The 18,030-nt window shown below is 33.4% G+C and overlaps 1 pseudogene; it reads left to right on the forward strand.

Moving 5' to 3' along the window:
- LOC149543307 (protein CTR9 homolog) overlaps window positions 1-13,697 on the forward strand; it is a 106,845-nt pseudogene extending 93,148 nt beyond the window's left edge.
- The last annotated feature ends 4,333 nt before the right edge of the window (window positions 13,698-18,030 follow it).

The following is an 18,030-nucleotide window of genomic DNA, read 5'->3' on the forward strand; positions in this document are numbered from 1 at the left end:
CATAAGTGTGATCTTTCTTGACAACCTTGAAACCAACATCAATAGTTATGCAAGGAACACTATTTAGTCTACTTGACTAATAGAATTTATGTGAAATGGCCCTAATGGCAAAGTCAAGAAGTGGGTTCATTACTATATCAATGGTCATTCCATGCTTGTTCCATTTAACTCCTATATTTTTCTCAATTACCTCTTTAGAATCGCTCCTTAATGTCTTAGGTCGATCTAGGGTTGGGTATCTAGTAACCCTATGCACATTTTTCTTCATGATTTTAATAGGCCCTCCTTCTAACCATAGAGATCCATCATGTATTCTGCTCAGTTTGAAAACTGTTGAGAAATCTAGGGCACAGGTTAAGCCCTTCCTCTCTAAAATTTTAAATTCTTCCTTCAACACCCCATTTTCACACAATTTTTCATATGCTTGTCTAATTTCCATGTCTCCAATGCCTCCTACCTTTTAATTATATCACTTCCTCACATCTTGGACCATTACAACCTTAGGCAAAATCATAGATAGAATACCTGATGGGTCTTTCTTGTAAGCAATCTCTAGTATAGCCTTAAAATTAGGTTTTTTAACTTCATTTCTAAACAATTAGACTTCAAAAGTTTATTTCTCCTTTACATTCTTTGAACCAGAGGCTATTTTGCAAACTAGGGTTTGATAAATTGAAACTGCATAACTCGGCATGTGAAGAATACCTTTAAGATCGATGAACTGATGCTTCATCTCTACTAGAATCTATGTAAATGCTTCAATCTAGCCTGAAAATAACTTCTTTTCTCTACTCACTCTTGCTTTGAATTTGATGAAAAATATGTGAAATTTGACCTTATACCCTTCAAAATATAGCATTTATTGCATGGTGCCTGTACAGTTGTAAACTCAACTTCAATACAATTTCTGTTATACTCAAAAACTATTGGAATTGCTTTTATTAGTCACCTATAGAAATTTCCCTCACTTAGTAGCTATTACTAACTTGGCTCCAACTAGCTTTGGCTAACAACTCAAACTTACTAGTATTTTACTCGGCATCTAAGGAGGACTTTTCACACTCAACAGTAATGTGAAATTTTGAAGATTTGACTTTAAATTTTCTATCCTTTTTAGTACTAACTTATCTTGGAATAGATGTATGATAAAGCATTTAAATATCAGTCCCACATACCTCCTTTTATTTAACTTGATGAGGTATGATTACTTGACCTATTAGGTGAAGTGATCCCTCGACCTATTAGGTGAAGTGATCCCTCCATTTGATGTGCTTCTTTCATCTCTTTTCTTCCATGTTTTGTTCATCTCTCCTTTGATGTGCTCAACATCTACCTTTCTTTTTCCTTTGTTGAACTCAAAATTAGGTGCCTTTGACCTTGTTGGGAAATGCTTGCTGATATGACCAGTCTTCAAATAGTTAAAGCATGTGGTTTGACTCAACCATTTATTGTAGTTACCACTAAAGTGTGTTCTTATGAAATTTTCAAGGATGTGTCCATACTCTTGACAATAATGACCACTATATCTTGTATTTTAATCCCAGTTATAGAAGTGTCCATGACATCTTTCTTTTTTTGACTTGTTTGATGACCACATGGTTTTGGATCTGCACTCAAAGGCTCCATGTCCATACTTCTAATAGTTATAGCAGTATCCTTCAAATCTTAGTGTATGCATAGTTCTAGTTTTGCATTCATGTGTCTGATGATAGTGACCCATGTTTTTAGGTTTGTCATGCTGATTTGCATTCTTGCTCCTATACACATTAGCAGTATGTCCCTTCTTACCACAAAAATGACAAGTGGGTTTGGAGTTATTACCTTTGTCATTTCTTTCTTCAGCAGTCTTGGATGATTCTCCTTCTTCGGTGCAGATATAACCTAGTCTTGATGTATCATTATTGGATCTAGGAAATTTTAGCTGTTGTTCAAAGTACTTGATGGCTTTATTAGGCTTGTTGAAACTTTGATCAATCTCTCTTTCTCTTCTTAGATCTCTTTGCAATTGTTCATTCTGCAACTTCAGTGTGGTGATCTCAATGTCTTTGACATTCAACTCATGATGAGCATTCATCATCTAACTTAGGGTATCCAATTGCATATTGGAGATACTAGCAAGCTCAGTTGACTTCTCTTCCAATCTATTTGCCAAGATTCTCTTGTCTTCTTCAATCATGACCTTGTCTTCAATAGCTCTCTTCTTTTGTTTAGTCACTTCACACAGCATCATGGCTTGTGATTCTTGATCAATCTTGAGATTTTTTATTTCCTTAGCTTGTGCTTTGTACTTCTCCATTAGATCTACTATTGCTACATCAAACTCATTTGAGTCTCCATTAGCAAAGAACTTGGTGGTCTCAATCTTTTTGTATTGTGTATCAATTTCTACAATGGCAATCTCTTTCCTTCTCTTTAAGGATTTCCTTAATTCCTCCCTAGCTTCTTCCAGTGAATGCAGAATGAGTTGGATCTCAATTCCTTGGTTCTCTATAATCTTTCCCAGTTTGTAGACCTCCATTTCAAGATCTTTTCTCTAAGTTGTAAGGCTTCTCTTGATGAGAACTTAGCTCTGATACGAATTGTTGCAATTACAAATGGGAAACATATACTTCTGAGAGGGGGTGAATTAGAAGTCCTAATCTTTAACCAATAAAATTTTTAATTTCAAACAATACATGCATTAACATATTGAAATAACATATAAAGTAAATGCATCCACACAAATGCTTGACACCAGATATGATTACCCAGAAACCTTCCAAATGAGAAGGTAAAACGAGGGTGGCTATGACACCCACAACTTTCTACTACTACAGCAATAAAGTGTAACTTGTTAAGGTTACAAAGTTTGACCATGAAACATGATCTACCCTATGAAAGGCCTACCCTATTAAAGGCTTACAAAGGATTGTTAGATTCTACTCTATTAAAGGATTTCACACCCTACTAGAAGTGTACATGTTTAAAGAATTTCTGAACATTGACTTGGAATGTCATCTTGTTAAAGGATTTCACAATGACTATTAAGTCAACCTTAGTCCAAATAATTTCATCCTACTGATATAGTTGTTAGAAAGTAACAGTAGTATGTTTGATCTGACAACATGCAATCTTGTATTGCTGATTTCAAATCTCAATTTGGTCCATCTTGATCCTCTTGATCTGATATAATAATGTTTTATCATTGATTCTCTATTTTGCAAATTGATTCTACAATTCTTTTGCTCTGCTAAGTCACCTTGAATGCTTTTTGATCAATTCACCCCTTTTCTTTTCTCTATTCTTCGCTTGCATCCTCTATGAATTATGGGGCTTTGTCTTTCTTATAAAGACTTTGGTGGCTTATAGTTAGATATAAATCTATGTCTAAGATTTATCCATTTTTCCACTTAACCTTTCAAATTTTTTGATTGGTTGCATGTTGATTGCATAGGAAAACCAAATAGATTTGATCTTATCTTTAAAAGCTTTGAGATCTATCCAAAAGTTGGCATAAAAATAGTTTGCATAGTTGTTTGTGCCATCACAAACAACTAGGTCCATTTTGTGTTACTCGGCACTTGATAATACTAATGCTTAGCACTTACTATAATTTTTTCTTGCTCGGCATCAACTATTCACTTGGTACTTGAATCACAACTATAATTTTTTCTTGCTCGGCATCAACTATTCACTCGGCACTTGAATCACTTCACATGGTCTATTTGCTTAGCACTTGAGTGACTCAGCACTCATTGCAACTCGACATCTATACATATTATACTTGAAATGTATTACTAGCTCGGCATGAACTTAGTAAATATCTTAAGTGTGTTGACAATAAATTGTCAAAAATAATCTAAGATCAACAACAATTTGTTTACCCTTATCTAAGACTTTAGTGCTCAATTGAGACTAGTTCTCAACTGTCATTGCACTAGCTATGGATACATTTGGAATAGAAAAAATTGTATAAATTGATGGACTAGGAAAAAATGAAGAAATGGAACTAACAATAGGAATACCTTGCTATTGCTCGGTCAAGCCTGATGATAGAAGAACTTGTTGCTTGGCAGATGAAGTGTTGGGCACTTTAGTCAATGTAACACTTAGCTAAATGGATCCAAAGCTTGGTTGGGTGCTTGGCATAGTAGTGCTATCCAAAACCAACTTAGTAGAAGCTTTTTCTAAGCTAGATTGCACTAAGGCTATGCTCAAAGAGTGAGGAAATGAAGCCATGACTATTGCTGCAATTTTCTCTGCATCTATTTCCTTAATGAGGGTTCCAGTTTTCATTCCTTTTTTTCTGAAAGAGGTAGACTGTGGGTTGCATATGAGGGTAAATTTAGCATGTATGGGGATGAACAATTTTTGATTGTGATCTAAGCTAATATTTTTAATTTAGATGTCTTTTTCATTTCTCTGCAAATATTTTTAATGTTCAGTAGTGTAATGTGTTCAAATGAATTTTGGATGAATGAAAAGCTCCATATCTTATTCTAAGCTTCTATACTTTTAATATTTTTCTATGGTTTATTTTTAATCAAGATTAGATTCTAGTGTCATCTTATATTGTTGGGTTTGTATATTGGGTAGAGTTCTTGTTTGTTTACTCTTTTCTTGATCTTTCCAAATGTGTATGTGGGTGGAGGGACTATGAGTTTCCATGGCCATATGTGTAGATTGTTTTCCCCATATCTAAATTTAGTAAGGGTAGCCTTCACTTTCAGGTTAAAATAATTTCTTAATCTCATTCTTTGCATATCTAATCAGGGAATTGTATCTTATAAGATTCAAAGGGCACTTGCATATTCCAATGGCAAAGCAACCCAACTGTTGGTAGCTTTTTGTGTCTTTATTATTGGGCAAATAAAGGTTATTTTGGAAGTATTGTGTGAATATGAATCTATTTACCAATATATTTTTTGTGACTCTACTAGGGATTCGAATCAAAGACTTAATGTCTAACAATTATTTCCTTAGTTTTATGATTATCTCTATGTGCTAGAGATCGGAGACTCTATGTAAAGACCATGCTAAATATTAAAGACATGATAAGGGCTAGGCCTAATCCCTCTCTCATAGATCTCTATCAAATGGTTGATAAATTATTGTGTGAATTTATAGACAGTTTCAAAGAAAGCATTTCTTGAGCTATTAGAAATAATACAAGCATGGAAAATGAGCACACATCTTCTCTATTGTGGAGAAGCCTTTGTGTTAGATACCATAAGTTGAAAGATTTGGAGGCATTCAAGAGGAAGGTATAGTAACTCAAAAAATAATTGGAAGTTGTGGAGGAAGAAGTTCCAACAATTTCCTCTAACTATATTTCTTACAACTATACAGTCATGAGTGATCAAGAAGTTGGCTTAAAGGAACAGCCTCAAAAGAGACGTACTACTGATGAGATAAATTTTGAAAAAGACCCAATGCTCCATTATTTTTGGGATGCTTTTAGAGGAAGCTTTTGTGAAGCTTAAAAGAACAAGTTAAACCTTGCTGAAGATCAACGATCTGCCATGCTATTGGAGTCAGTGTATGAAAGGTATAATAATATCTAGAATTGATGAAGGGTGCTCCCCTTAATACCATAAACACATACAGAAACAAAGAAAGAATAGAAAATGTGAGAAAAAAATATGGACTTTTTATTTGTGTTGCAAATGAAAAATTATAGAATTCAGAAGTATAATATGCTAAGCCACATGGGTGCCTTCATTACAATAATCTACAAGACTAAGCAGTGGACTACCACCCAGAGTTGTCCTAGACAATGTTCGGGCCTTTCTTAAATAGGCAATTTTATGCCACTTGAGAAGGTTCTAGATGCTCAAACTTAATACCTAGGGCCAAAAAACCCTAACAATACATATAGAGTTGGCTAAATACATTTTTGACAAATTATTTTAGATATTTCAGGTAGCCCAACTTCAAAAGATCGTAACTCTCCAACCATTGCTCTGATTGGCTATTATAACCACTTTTCAGAAATGCTAGCTCCTAATCTACAGAATAGAAATGGTGCAAGCGCCCTTACGTCAAGTTTTTAGACCTCATCTAAGCACTCTAAGGCCTCCAATGGTGAGCCTAAAGATTTTTCTACAAATTTTTCCACTAAAAATCCACAATAACTTCTTTGATACTTAAGCTGGAGCAATGAGATTTGTATGGTAGGCTTATAATTCCAAAATGAACCTTCATTTAGAAAATGAGAACATTCTGAGCTCATATGAAAAACTTACTAAAAATAGCAAGTTCCCATGAATAGTAACCACCCTATCTACTAGTCCTTATTAAAATAGAAAAGACTGAAAAGAAAATATTATGGTTGATGCAAGATTGCTTTTACACCCAAGATGCTCCTACATCAAACACTCAACGTAATTTGAGAAGTGAATCCATCATGTCTTAGGTGTTCAGAGGAAAACCATCATGGTTAACCTCCTCATTTACTAGCCATGATAAATCCTCTACTAGCCTCCATTTCCATTTGACCAAATATTCCTCATAAGTTTTGTTCCTGGTACTTTTTCGAACATGATTGTCCAATATCTCCTCAATGTTCTTTGTAGCTGAACTAGCTGCTAGAATACTCCATTGTGCTTTTGTAACTTCATCCCCATCACCTCCTTCATAATACTTTTTCAAATCTGAAATGTTAAATTCAATTTAGTAGGCAACTTCACTTCATAAGCATTTCCAAAATCATGTCTTTTCACTATCTTGCACGGTCCAAACTTCTTCATCTTCAACTTATTATATGTACCCACTAGAAAATGCTCCTTTCTCAAATGAACCATGACTTCATCTCCAATCTAAAATTCCTTATACCTCCTTTTCACATCTACCTTAGCCTTGTACTATGTATTCATCTTTATGATGTGCTTCCTCACCTCCTCTTGGATGTTCTTCAAATGATTTACTAGTACTTCTATTGACAAAATTATTATATGCAAATTTTTCCTATGGTAAAATTAGACCCCATCCTTTTGGTTTGTCTCCAACCAAACATCTCAGTAAATTTTCCAAAATCCTATTCACTACTTCTATTTGTTCATTAGTTTGTGGATGATGCAATGAATAGAACTTCAAATCTATCTTCAACTTCTTCCATAATGTATGCCAAAGATACCCAACAATTGTTTGCAAATCATATTTTTTCATCTTGATTAAATGACATTGTTTGCAAATCATATTTACAAGTTTCTTTAGTTTAGGAAAACCTCTGACTCTTTTCATGTTACTAATACTAACTAAGTTATCAAAGTTAACATGGCATAACCTCTTGTGCCATAGCCACACATCATCAAATTCTACAATAAGATAAGTATCATCATTCATATCAAGATAAAATAGATTACCTCTAGTTGAGTCACCTTTCCTAATTAGTTTCCCATCAGTGTCATAGATCTTTATTATCTTGTTCTCAAACTCAACTTTACAACCTAAACTATTTAGTTTTGACACACACAATAAGTTATAGTTAAGTCCTTCTACATAATAAGCATTGTCAAACATAATCTTTTTTGTGAGTTTGATTGATCTTTTTCCTTTTATCATACAGGGTGCAACATTACCAAACCTTACACTATTTCCATCATAATAATCAAGATTAATGAACTTACTTTTATCTCTGATCATGTGATGCGAACACCCACTATCAATGATTCATCCATCACTCTTGTTCACATAAGAGACAAGTGTAGTTGCCTCATCATCATCAAAATTATCCTTTATTACAATATACACCGCTTCATCATCATGGTCATCAAATCCATCTTTAGTTTCCTCTTCAGCAATGTAGCAAAACTTATTTCCTTTATCTTTGTGATCTTTGTTGTCCTCATCTCTTTTTCTCATGTATTTGTCTCCACTTTTATTCTTCTTCTTCTCTGGACATCTAGTAGTAATATGACCAACCTCATTGCAATTAAATCACATGATAGGTAGCTTACCTTTGAATTTCCCTTTGCCTCTATGAAATCCCTTTGCCAGAAATGCTTCAAGCTATTCTACATCCTCCTCATTTGTATCACTATCACTAGAAACACATTTTAGCTTCTTCTTTTTCTCTTTAGATTCCTTTAATGACAGTTTATCCTTGAAAGAAGATTCAACATTCTCAAATTTAAAATTATCAAAATTAGAGAGTTCAAAGGTAGTGAGCCTACCTACCAAACTTTTAAGGGATAGATTAGTACTAGGTATACATCTTAGTTCTTGTATGGCAGAAACTCTAATAGCATAGATGGGTAGAAGTGTTCTCAGTACTTTTCTCAAGATAGTCTCATCATCAATGATATCATTAGCTCCTCTAATAGCATTAACAACATATTTTATTCTAGAGAAATATTGAACAATGTTCTCACCTTTTTGCATTCTCATATCATCGAACTTATCTCTTAGACTTTTAAATTTGGCTTTAGCAATTTTTTATCTCCCCCATAAACTGTGTGTAAAGCATCCCACATCTTCTTTTCACTATTACAATCCTTGATGTCATCAAAATTAGAGTAACTTAGGGCAAAGGAAATCTCCAACATTGCATGAATGTGTTCTTTCTTCTTTTTCAAATCATCAACAGTTAGGGCTCTAGCAGGATCAACATGCTTAGTGGTGATGGAAGATTATGCATGGTCTCCAAGACCTCATAGGTGTAACTTCATCAGACTTTTCCATGAAATAAATTTTTCCTCATTAAACTTGTGTACCTCTCTTTTAGACATCTCTAATCTTTTTCTTTTAGTACTTTCAAACTGATCCTCTCAAGCAGTATGGCTCTGATACCACTTGTTGGAATTCTTTAGAATAACTAAGAGCAAGAGGTGAATTAGTTGTCCAAGGTCTGGATGTACAAATAAAACTTTTCAATGCTTAGTAGACCCATATCCAAAAAACCTTTTCATGCATGTATCCATTAGATCATACAATACTTAAACTTTGTAGGTTACTATCCTAGGTCAAAGCAACTTTGCAGAAATGTATACATGAAACAACATAAGAAGATTCACACAATTTGACACATGAATTTTACGTGGAAACCCATTTTGGGAAAACCAACCAGTAACATGCTACCAATTCTCACTCTTCAGAAGTGATGCCCTATAAAAGGCCAACCCTATTAAAGGTTACAATACACACTATTAAATGTGACTTGGTTAAAAGATTTCAATCACCATATTAGGAGTGAGTCTTGTTAGAGAAATTAAGACCATTCTATTAGAATGTCACCTAGTTAAAGGATTTACAAATGATTGTTAGGTCAGCATAAATCCAAAGGATTTATCCTAGACTGACACAATGATTAGAAAGTAACAAAAAGGCTTGATCTAATAACAAATTACAACTCACTTGTTGATTACAAATCTTTGTTTTAGTCCTCCATTCTACTTGGCATTCATACTCCTCATCTCTAATAGTGTGTTCACCCTTTAAGAATTTATACTCTTAAGCATTCTTTCTTTGCATGCCAACTATAGTCACCTCTATTCGGCCACTAAATGAAGCAATACCCTCGACTCCTTGTCTTCCTTAGGTTCTCACACATGCCAACCTTTTCTTTAGACTAGCTATCTCTATAAATAGAGAATTTAGATCTTTTTTCACTTAACCATAATTGTCCATTTTAGGGTTAGGTAGGATTAGGTAGGATTCAATGAATCTACCCACTATTTCATTTGGTTCCTCTAGAAACTTCCTCTATAATCTTCCTTGTATTCACCACAAAATGGTTTAGATTGAATTCTCCATGACCAAATCATCATAGTTATCTTCCAATGCTTCACATAATTCAAGAAAATAAAATAGTCAGATTAGATTCGTCAAATCTTCAATTTAACATTGTTTGTTGTCACTCAACATCTATACTTCTCTATCACTTAGCCAACACTGGTTCACTCAAAAAACACTAAAATTTACTAATACTTAGCACCAACTAAACTTTACTCGATATATACTAACAATTACTCGGCTTGTACCAATTTTCATCTTGGCTTGGCACCTCTTGTTATTCACTCGGCTTCTACTAATTTATGCTCAACTTGCATTGACTACTTGGCAAGGCTTGGCAGACATTTTTCTTACTTGATCTTCTTCTAGTCTCAACTTGAGTAATCTTTCATTTTATACTTTAAGTAGATAAAAAATACAATGTAGTATCAATGTCTTACTTGGTCTTAGTGCTTCTTTTCATACCAAATAACTCAACCTTTCTCTAGGTGTTATTGTTATCTCCTCTTTTCAAATCCTCTTCATCAATCAACTAAACGATAGCTTTCAAACCAAAAATCAATTGTCTCACCAGTAGGTAGCAGGTTTGACATCATTGACAAAATAATGAGTATTCCATTACAGGTTCTTCACTTCAAAAATTGTATATAACATACACAAATAATACACAATCTTATATCATTGTATCTACATTTAAACTCATTAATAAATTCTAAAGAGAGGCCAACTCCAATTATCAAACTTCCTAAGAGGACTAAACCAACTAACATAGATTAACAAATCCTTATGCACTTTAGGCTCTGTGAAACCAAGGTAGGTAGACCTTAATACTCTTCAACGCATACTTTAAAGGTTAATAACTAGCATTTTTTAAATAGACAAATCTCATATAAGGCATCAACATGACAAAGAGATAGTAAAAAATGGCTAATTATCCATTGAACATCAACCTACATAAGGCATAAGATTGGGTAAGACAACAAACATATTTGCATAAAAGTTAAGTTATTCTATAATTTAAAACATTTTTGTAGCAAGAAACATGAATATGAGCAATAATGCATATGTGAAAATCACAAGTAGCTAAGATCAATTCCTTTTCCCATTGGGAATTTGAACCATAAGAAGTATAATATCATTTGACAGATTTCACTAAAAGAATATTATCTAAGAAATATTACATTATGACATTCCACAACAATAATCCCAACATAACCTACTCATCAAATCCTTGCACACACCAAGAAAATATTTGATTTAACTCAAGCATTTGATTGACCATTAGACAAAAGCATGAAAGAAAACCACATATCTCACAATAAGATAATAAGAGAGAGTAACACTTTGCTTTGTTCCTCTTAAAATTTGATTGGTTTTCATAATGGAAAGATCTAAACCAACATATTATTCATTCAAAAATCTATGTTATCTTTTTCATATAACATAAATATAACTACAATCTCAAGTAAAAACAAGAGAAATTGACCTAGATTTAATAAAACTTACTCTAATTAAAGATTTACACTATTGTCATAAAACCCAAAAAAACTTGCAAAACTGTCGATTATAGGCTAGCTAGAATATGTGCTTTACAAAAGTTGGGAATTAACAAATGAGTTGAATTAAATTATAGGAAGACCTTTCAACTAATGAAACATAAAAATTAAAATGTATTTAAATTCTTGAATTCCAAAATAGAGCACTCACTAAGTACACTGACACCTTCACAAATTTTCTAATAGTGGTAATTTTAAGAAATCTAGGGAAAAAGAAGCTCCTTAAGCTCATCAATTGTTAAGTACGAGATGTTTTCCACATTTAATTAGATTGTGATGTTATTATTATGATTCAATTATGTATTTTCTTTATTCAAAAACATTGAACTATATTTCACAAGTATTGGTTTACAACAAACCATGAGCAGTAGTTATTTGAGTTAAACACATTGACACATGCTTCAAGAGTAGTGCTTCACAAGAATCTATGAGTAGTAGTTTTTTGAGGAAAACTCATTGACCTATGTTTCATGAGAAATGGTTAATAAGGAAGAAACTTGCTAAAGGTTTTGCAAATGGGGCTGCAAGAAAAGTAAGCTTAACCTTAGAGGAAACTTTATGGTTAAGTACACATGAGTTGGAGTAGTGTTGGGTTGGTTCACCTCTCAAGAAGTCTTGATTCTTTATATTTGTAAGAATTTCCTAGATATAATGAGTGCTAATTTTTTCTTTATCTCATGAGAAGTGACTTTTGGTGAACCACTACTCATGAAATTGTTGGAAACTACAATTGGAACAACTATTATATTGTCATTGATGTCAAACCTTATTGGTGAAATAGTTGCTACTTGAGTAGAGTGTCATATCAAGATGATTGACAAAGAGGATTTGAGAAGAAGAGATAAAAAGAGGACCTAGTGGAAAGGTTGAGTTATGTGGAGTTACAATGGGCACTTGATTAATTAGACTTTGGCAAGATAATGTGTTGTTTAATCATAAAATTAAGTGGAGAAGATAGTGGCATTGAAGCCTAGAAGAGATGATCAATGAAGAACACATATATAGGCTTAACTAAGCTTCAAATTAGAAGATTAAGGAACTTATAGTTGAATTTGAACTATGCTAGTATCAATCAAGTAAACAATAGAAGCTAATCAAATATAGTGTCGACCAAGTGCAAGTAAAGAAAGAGTATTAGAAAAGTTGGACTAAGTGCCTATAAAAGGACTGAGTGAAGAAAATATAAGCCAAGCAAGAAATTTAGTGATGACTAAGGCCAAGGAACACAATGTTGGCCAAGTGATAGCATTTTTAATTTTATGAAGGAATTGAGGTTCCTGGCCAACATCGTTGAATTCTTAAAATATGTAATGCATGTTGAAGATAAGTAATAATGAGTTAGAACATTTAATGCAAGAAAAACTATGTTTGAGCATTTCTAGGAATGGATTCAAAGAGAATTTTTGAGAAGTTTCTAGAAGGAAAAGGAGGAAACAAAATGGTGGAAGGATTCGATGAATGTGACCTAAACCTAAGATCAATAGTTGTGTTTAAGTGGCAAAAGATCAAAGCTACATTTATAAGGAGGCATAAGGGTTAACCTAGTAAGGTGGGAGAAATTTGTAATTTTTTGATTGGGAAACTCAAGTACAAGGTTGAGAAGAAGCAGAAGAGATGAGGTGAATAGGGATTGCTTGAAGGATTTCCAAGTAGATCAAAGACAATGATGGAAACATGAATGGAGTTTAGTTAGTGAGTGAGTAGATGATCTATGTTGTGATTTGTATTTGCAAAGTGAGTTGAATTTATCAAATCAACCTGTTGTTACTTTCTAACCATTGTATCAGTTGAAATCCTTTAATCAAGGTTGACCTAACAATCATTTGTAAATCCTTTAAGCAAAGTGACATTCTAATGGAATGTTTTTAAGTCCTCTAACAAGGTCACTCCTAACATGGTGATTAAATCCTTTAACAAGGTCACACCTAATAGTATGTATTGTAACCTTTAACAGGGTTAGCTCCTAAGAGAGATCACTTTTGAAGAGTGAAAAATTGGTGACATGTTACTGGTAGTTTTTCCCAAATTGGGTTTTCACATTAAATCCTAGTGTCTTTCTTATGTGGATGTTATCTGAGATGTTTATTGTTTAATGTTTAACATCCTACAAGTTAGTTATTATTGGGATAGTGGACTACAAGTTTATGTTATAGATAAGTTGTTATAGAGACCAGTGGATTGAAGATTAGATCTAAGTTTTTTGATAATTTCAAAAGTTTCATTGGTACATTTGGACCTGAGGATAACTAATTTACCCCACTTCTCAGTTATTCTAAACATTCTAACAATTGGTCTCAGAGAATTGGTGCTTTTAGAGAAATTTTGAAGGGCCTTAAAGCTAATGATCAAGATGTACAAGAAGGAGATACCCAATTTGAACAAGGAGAACTTCCCTGCATGGAAAAGTTTGATGAAGTTTCACAATACTAGAATTGGAGATTCAGCATTATTCTACTTGAAGAATGAATATTTAATTGTAGCTACACCTTTGACAACCTAGTAGATAAAGGAGAAATAATAACACGATCATGCAATGTTGGAGATTGCATCTATCCTAAGTTATTTAGAGTTTAATGATATAAAGGATTGTGATACTACAAACTAGATGTGGGAAAAGTTGGAAAAGATCCATGGAGGAGATAAGAATGTACTAAGAGCCAAATCAAAAAGCTTGAGAGGAAAGTTTGATGACATGAAGATGGTAGAAGGTGAGAACATTGCTCAATATGTTGGAAGAATCAAAAAAGCTGTGAATGCTATCATAGGAGCTCATGGAAAGATTAGTGATGAGACTATGATCAACAAGGTATTGATAACTTTACTTCCTATTTATGCTATTAGAGTTTCTACTATACAAGAACTGAGATGTACTCCTGGTAATGAATTAATCTTAGATAGTCTGGTTAGTAGACTTATGGCTTTTGAATTGTCAAATTTTGATTATTTTAATGCCCCTATTATTGAATCCACTTTCAAGTCAAATTTGGTTTTACATAATTTGAAGAACAAGAAAGGAAAGTATGAGGAAAGTGAGAGTGAATCTTCTAATGATGATCTTGAGGATCTTGAAGCATTAATGGCTAGAAGGCTACCCTATAATCTATTTTTCATGCAATAAAATTGGTCATATATCTCCAAGATGTCTTGATAGAGATGACAAAGAAGAAAGGAAAGACAAAAAGTTCAAAGGAAGAAGAGATGGTCAAGACAAAAAAGGATACAAAGACTACAAAGGAAAAGGTAAGAAGTCTTGTTACATTGTTGAAGAAGAAGCTGACGATGATTTAGATAGTCATGATGAAGAAGTTGTTTATGTTGTTTTGAAAGATGATTTTTATGAAGATGAGAAAACTACACTTATTTCATATATGAGTAAAGGTGATAGATTGATAATTGATAATGGTTTCTCACATCACATGACTATTGATAAAAGTAAGTTTGAAACTTTAGAACATTATAAAGGAGGTAGTGCTAAGTTTGGTAATGATGCACCATGTCTTGTGAAAGGTAAAGGATCAATAAAGTTGACTGATAAGATTAGATGTCACAATGCTTATTGGGTTGAAGGTCTTAATTAAAAAATTTTGAGTGTGGCACAGTTGAACAGTTCAGGCTACAAAGTTGAATTTCAGCACAAGAAGGCTAAGATCTAGAATGCTTCTAGTGAATTGATTGGAAGTGGAGACTGAACCAAGGGTAACTTGTTCCATGAAGACCTATATGATGATACATGTTTGTTTGCATAATGTAATGATATATGGTTATGGAATAAGAGGCTATGTCATGTGAACTTTGATAATGTGGTATGCATTAGTAAGATGAAGAAAGTAAAAGGGTTACCAATATTGAAGAAACCTGGTAATGTGATGTGTAAACAATGTCATTTGGGAAAAATTACAAAGTATAGTTTTAAGAGAAAGACCTATACTTCTGATGTTATTTTAGAGTCAGTTCATACTGAGCTTTGTAGACCTATTGGTGTGAAAAGCTACTATGGTGGAAAATAATTTATTCTATTCATTGATGACTACTATAGAATGATGATTATGATGTTTGTTATAAAAAAAATTGATGTTATTCAAATGTTTAAGTGGTATTTGGCTAGAGTTGAAAAGGGAATAGGTAATAGATTGTAATGTCTGAGATCTTATGGAGGTGGTTAATTCATAGTTGGGGAATTCAACACATTCTACAATGATAGAGGAATTAAGAGACATATGTCTACACCAAGGATCCCTCCACAAATGGTATAGCTAAAAGGAGGAACAAATAAATCATGGAATGTGCTAGGACATTGATGATAGAGAAGAATGTTTCACCTAAGTAATAAAGAGAAGCTGTAAGTATAGTAGTTTATACCTTGAACAGAGTACAAGTCAAGAAAGATACAAGTATCACACATTTTGAGTTATGGTGTGGTTATGCACATAATGTGAAGTATTTCAAAGTTTTTGGAAGAAAATGCTATATACTGAAAGACAACAGAAATGGAAAAATTAAAGCAAAAAGTGATGAAGGCATATTCTTAGGTTATTCCACTAAGAGAAAATCATGTAATTATTTTAACTTTACCACTATCAAAGTTGTGGAAAGTACAAATGTGAAATTTGATGAAATATGTAGAAAAGAATGAAGTTAAATGTAAGAAGGAACCTGAAGGTTATAGAAATTTCACATACATTGATGAAGATGAGCCCAACACCTTAACTTAACCTGAGAAGAAATTTTCCAAGCAACAGCAACTAGTAAATGTCAAGTACAGCAACAATGTGTCGAGTATCAGCTGATTGGTGTCGAGCATCAAGAAGTGCATGTTGAATGTCAAGAAGTGCTTGTCAAGCATTAGCAAGTGATTTTTAAATAACCAGAAGAACAAGAAATAATACATGAAGTGCTACCTGAAGCTAATCTACAAGATGAACCTGAAGAAGATGAAAGAAGAAAAGAGCCTACATTAGCAAAGTGTGTAAAAATACATCATGCACGTGATTAAAATATTGGAGACAAAGACTCTAGAGTTATGACAAAGAAAAAGACTAAGGGACACATGCCTACTATGTGAATTTGAGCCCAAATTAGTAAAGGGTGCTTTGGATAATGAATACTAGATCCAAGCAATGAATGAAGAGATTGAGAAGATAGAGAAGAAAAAACCTGGTCACTAGTACCTAGACCAAAGGACAATAATGTTAATGGAACAAAATGGGTATTCAAAAACAAGTTGAATGAAAAAGGTGAAGTTACAAGAAACAAAGAAAGAATAGTTTGTAAGGGATATGCACAAGAAGAAGATATTGACTATCAGGAGACATTTTCCCCTGTTACAAGATTGGAAGGAGTGAGAATTCTACTTACAAAGGATTCAAAGTGTACAAAATGGATGTCAAATCTACATTTTAGAATGGAATTTTGGAAGAGGAAGTCTACATTAAAAAACCTGAAGGATTTGTTGACCCAAAAATAAGTGATATAGTATGTGTTGGTGCTCAAAATTGTGTTCTCATTTTGAGTGTCCATTTCAAATTTTGAATCAAATCAAACCCTATAAATGTTTTTGATGTGATTGTACCTGGTTGTACCTTTGAGGCCCCTGAGGTGTTTAATGTTTCTAACACCTTCCATTTAGCCTATCTAAGCATTCCATAAAGTTAAATCATCATTCCAAGTCATTTCATGAAGTCCCATTTGATGAAATTGTCATATCTGCATTTTCACCCATGTCAAATAGTGACAGGAGGCTGTCTTTGAAACTAAATATCTTGCACCTAGAAACATTTCATGATTTGCCACTTTGGGAGTGTCTAGTGTCTATACCTAAGAACCTATGTTTCAGATTTTGAGTCATTTCAAGTCTGTTTGACTAGGTTTTGAATCTCTCAAATTTGGTAGTTTATTGTTTTCATGTTGATACACATTGCACATAATTCTATGAAGCCTTGTTTGATGAGTTATAACTTTTGACCAGTCGACCCAAATGATGAAATTCCTTTTGCATTGTATTTTAGAGGTCAAAAACTTGTTATGTTTCAAGTTTCAGCTCATGATGAATCCATTTGATCAGTTTTCAAATGCAATTCCAAATGGAATTTCTAAAGTTTTACCGGTGTTAGCATTTGCAGATTTGTTGGAACCCCTATTTGAGATGTAATAAATCCTAATCTATGATTGCCTAGATTGAATGAAATGTACCACTATGTTTTCCTCTAAAAATACTTTAAGTTTGCATAGTTGCAAGTCTTAACGAATCCATATGCACACTTTTCTAGGTCCATTCCATTTGCAAAAATCAATTTCCTGCTATTGTTTCAATCTGCAAAATTCTAAGAAGCCCACTTTGAACGCTTTCCATTTGCGCCCTATTATTCATCATGAGCCCAAATTTTAGATCCATATTTTCCTCATGATAGAGAACCAATGCCCCATTTTTTGTTTTCCCAAGTGCTCATTCGCCCAGTTTTTGAAGCCAAATTCGAACCCAGTTTATTGCTTTCTGACGTGTTTATCTGCAGGTGATTTTAAGAGGTCAACTTTGATGGTCAATATCTTTTGACCCCAAAGTCATCATGAGATGAGTTTTGATAGGGTGAAATTATATGGAACAAAGAGTCAGCGTTCCAGTTTTCAGAGCTCGATCAAGTGTTCTGGTCAATTTTTAAGGCCGGTCAACAAACCTCCTAGCGCAAATTTGACAGTTGGTAGAAAGTGATAAAGCAAGTTTTATTTGAATAACTAGTGGTCAAACTTGATTCTAATCAGTTCAAGT

The sequence above is a fragment of the Cupressus sempervirens genome, chromosome 8 (assembly GCF_028749045.1).
Source record: "Cupressus sempervirens isolate cs-2001-9-10 chromosome 8, ASM2874904v1, whole genome shotgun sequence".
NCBI lineage: Eukaryota > Viridiplantae > Streptophyta > Pinopsida > Cupressales > Cupressaceae > Cupressus > Cupressus sempervirens.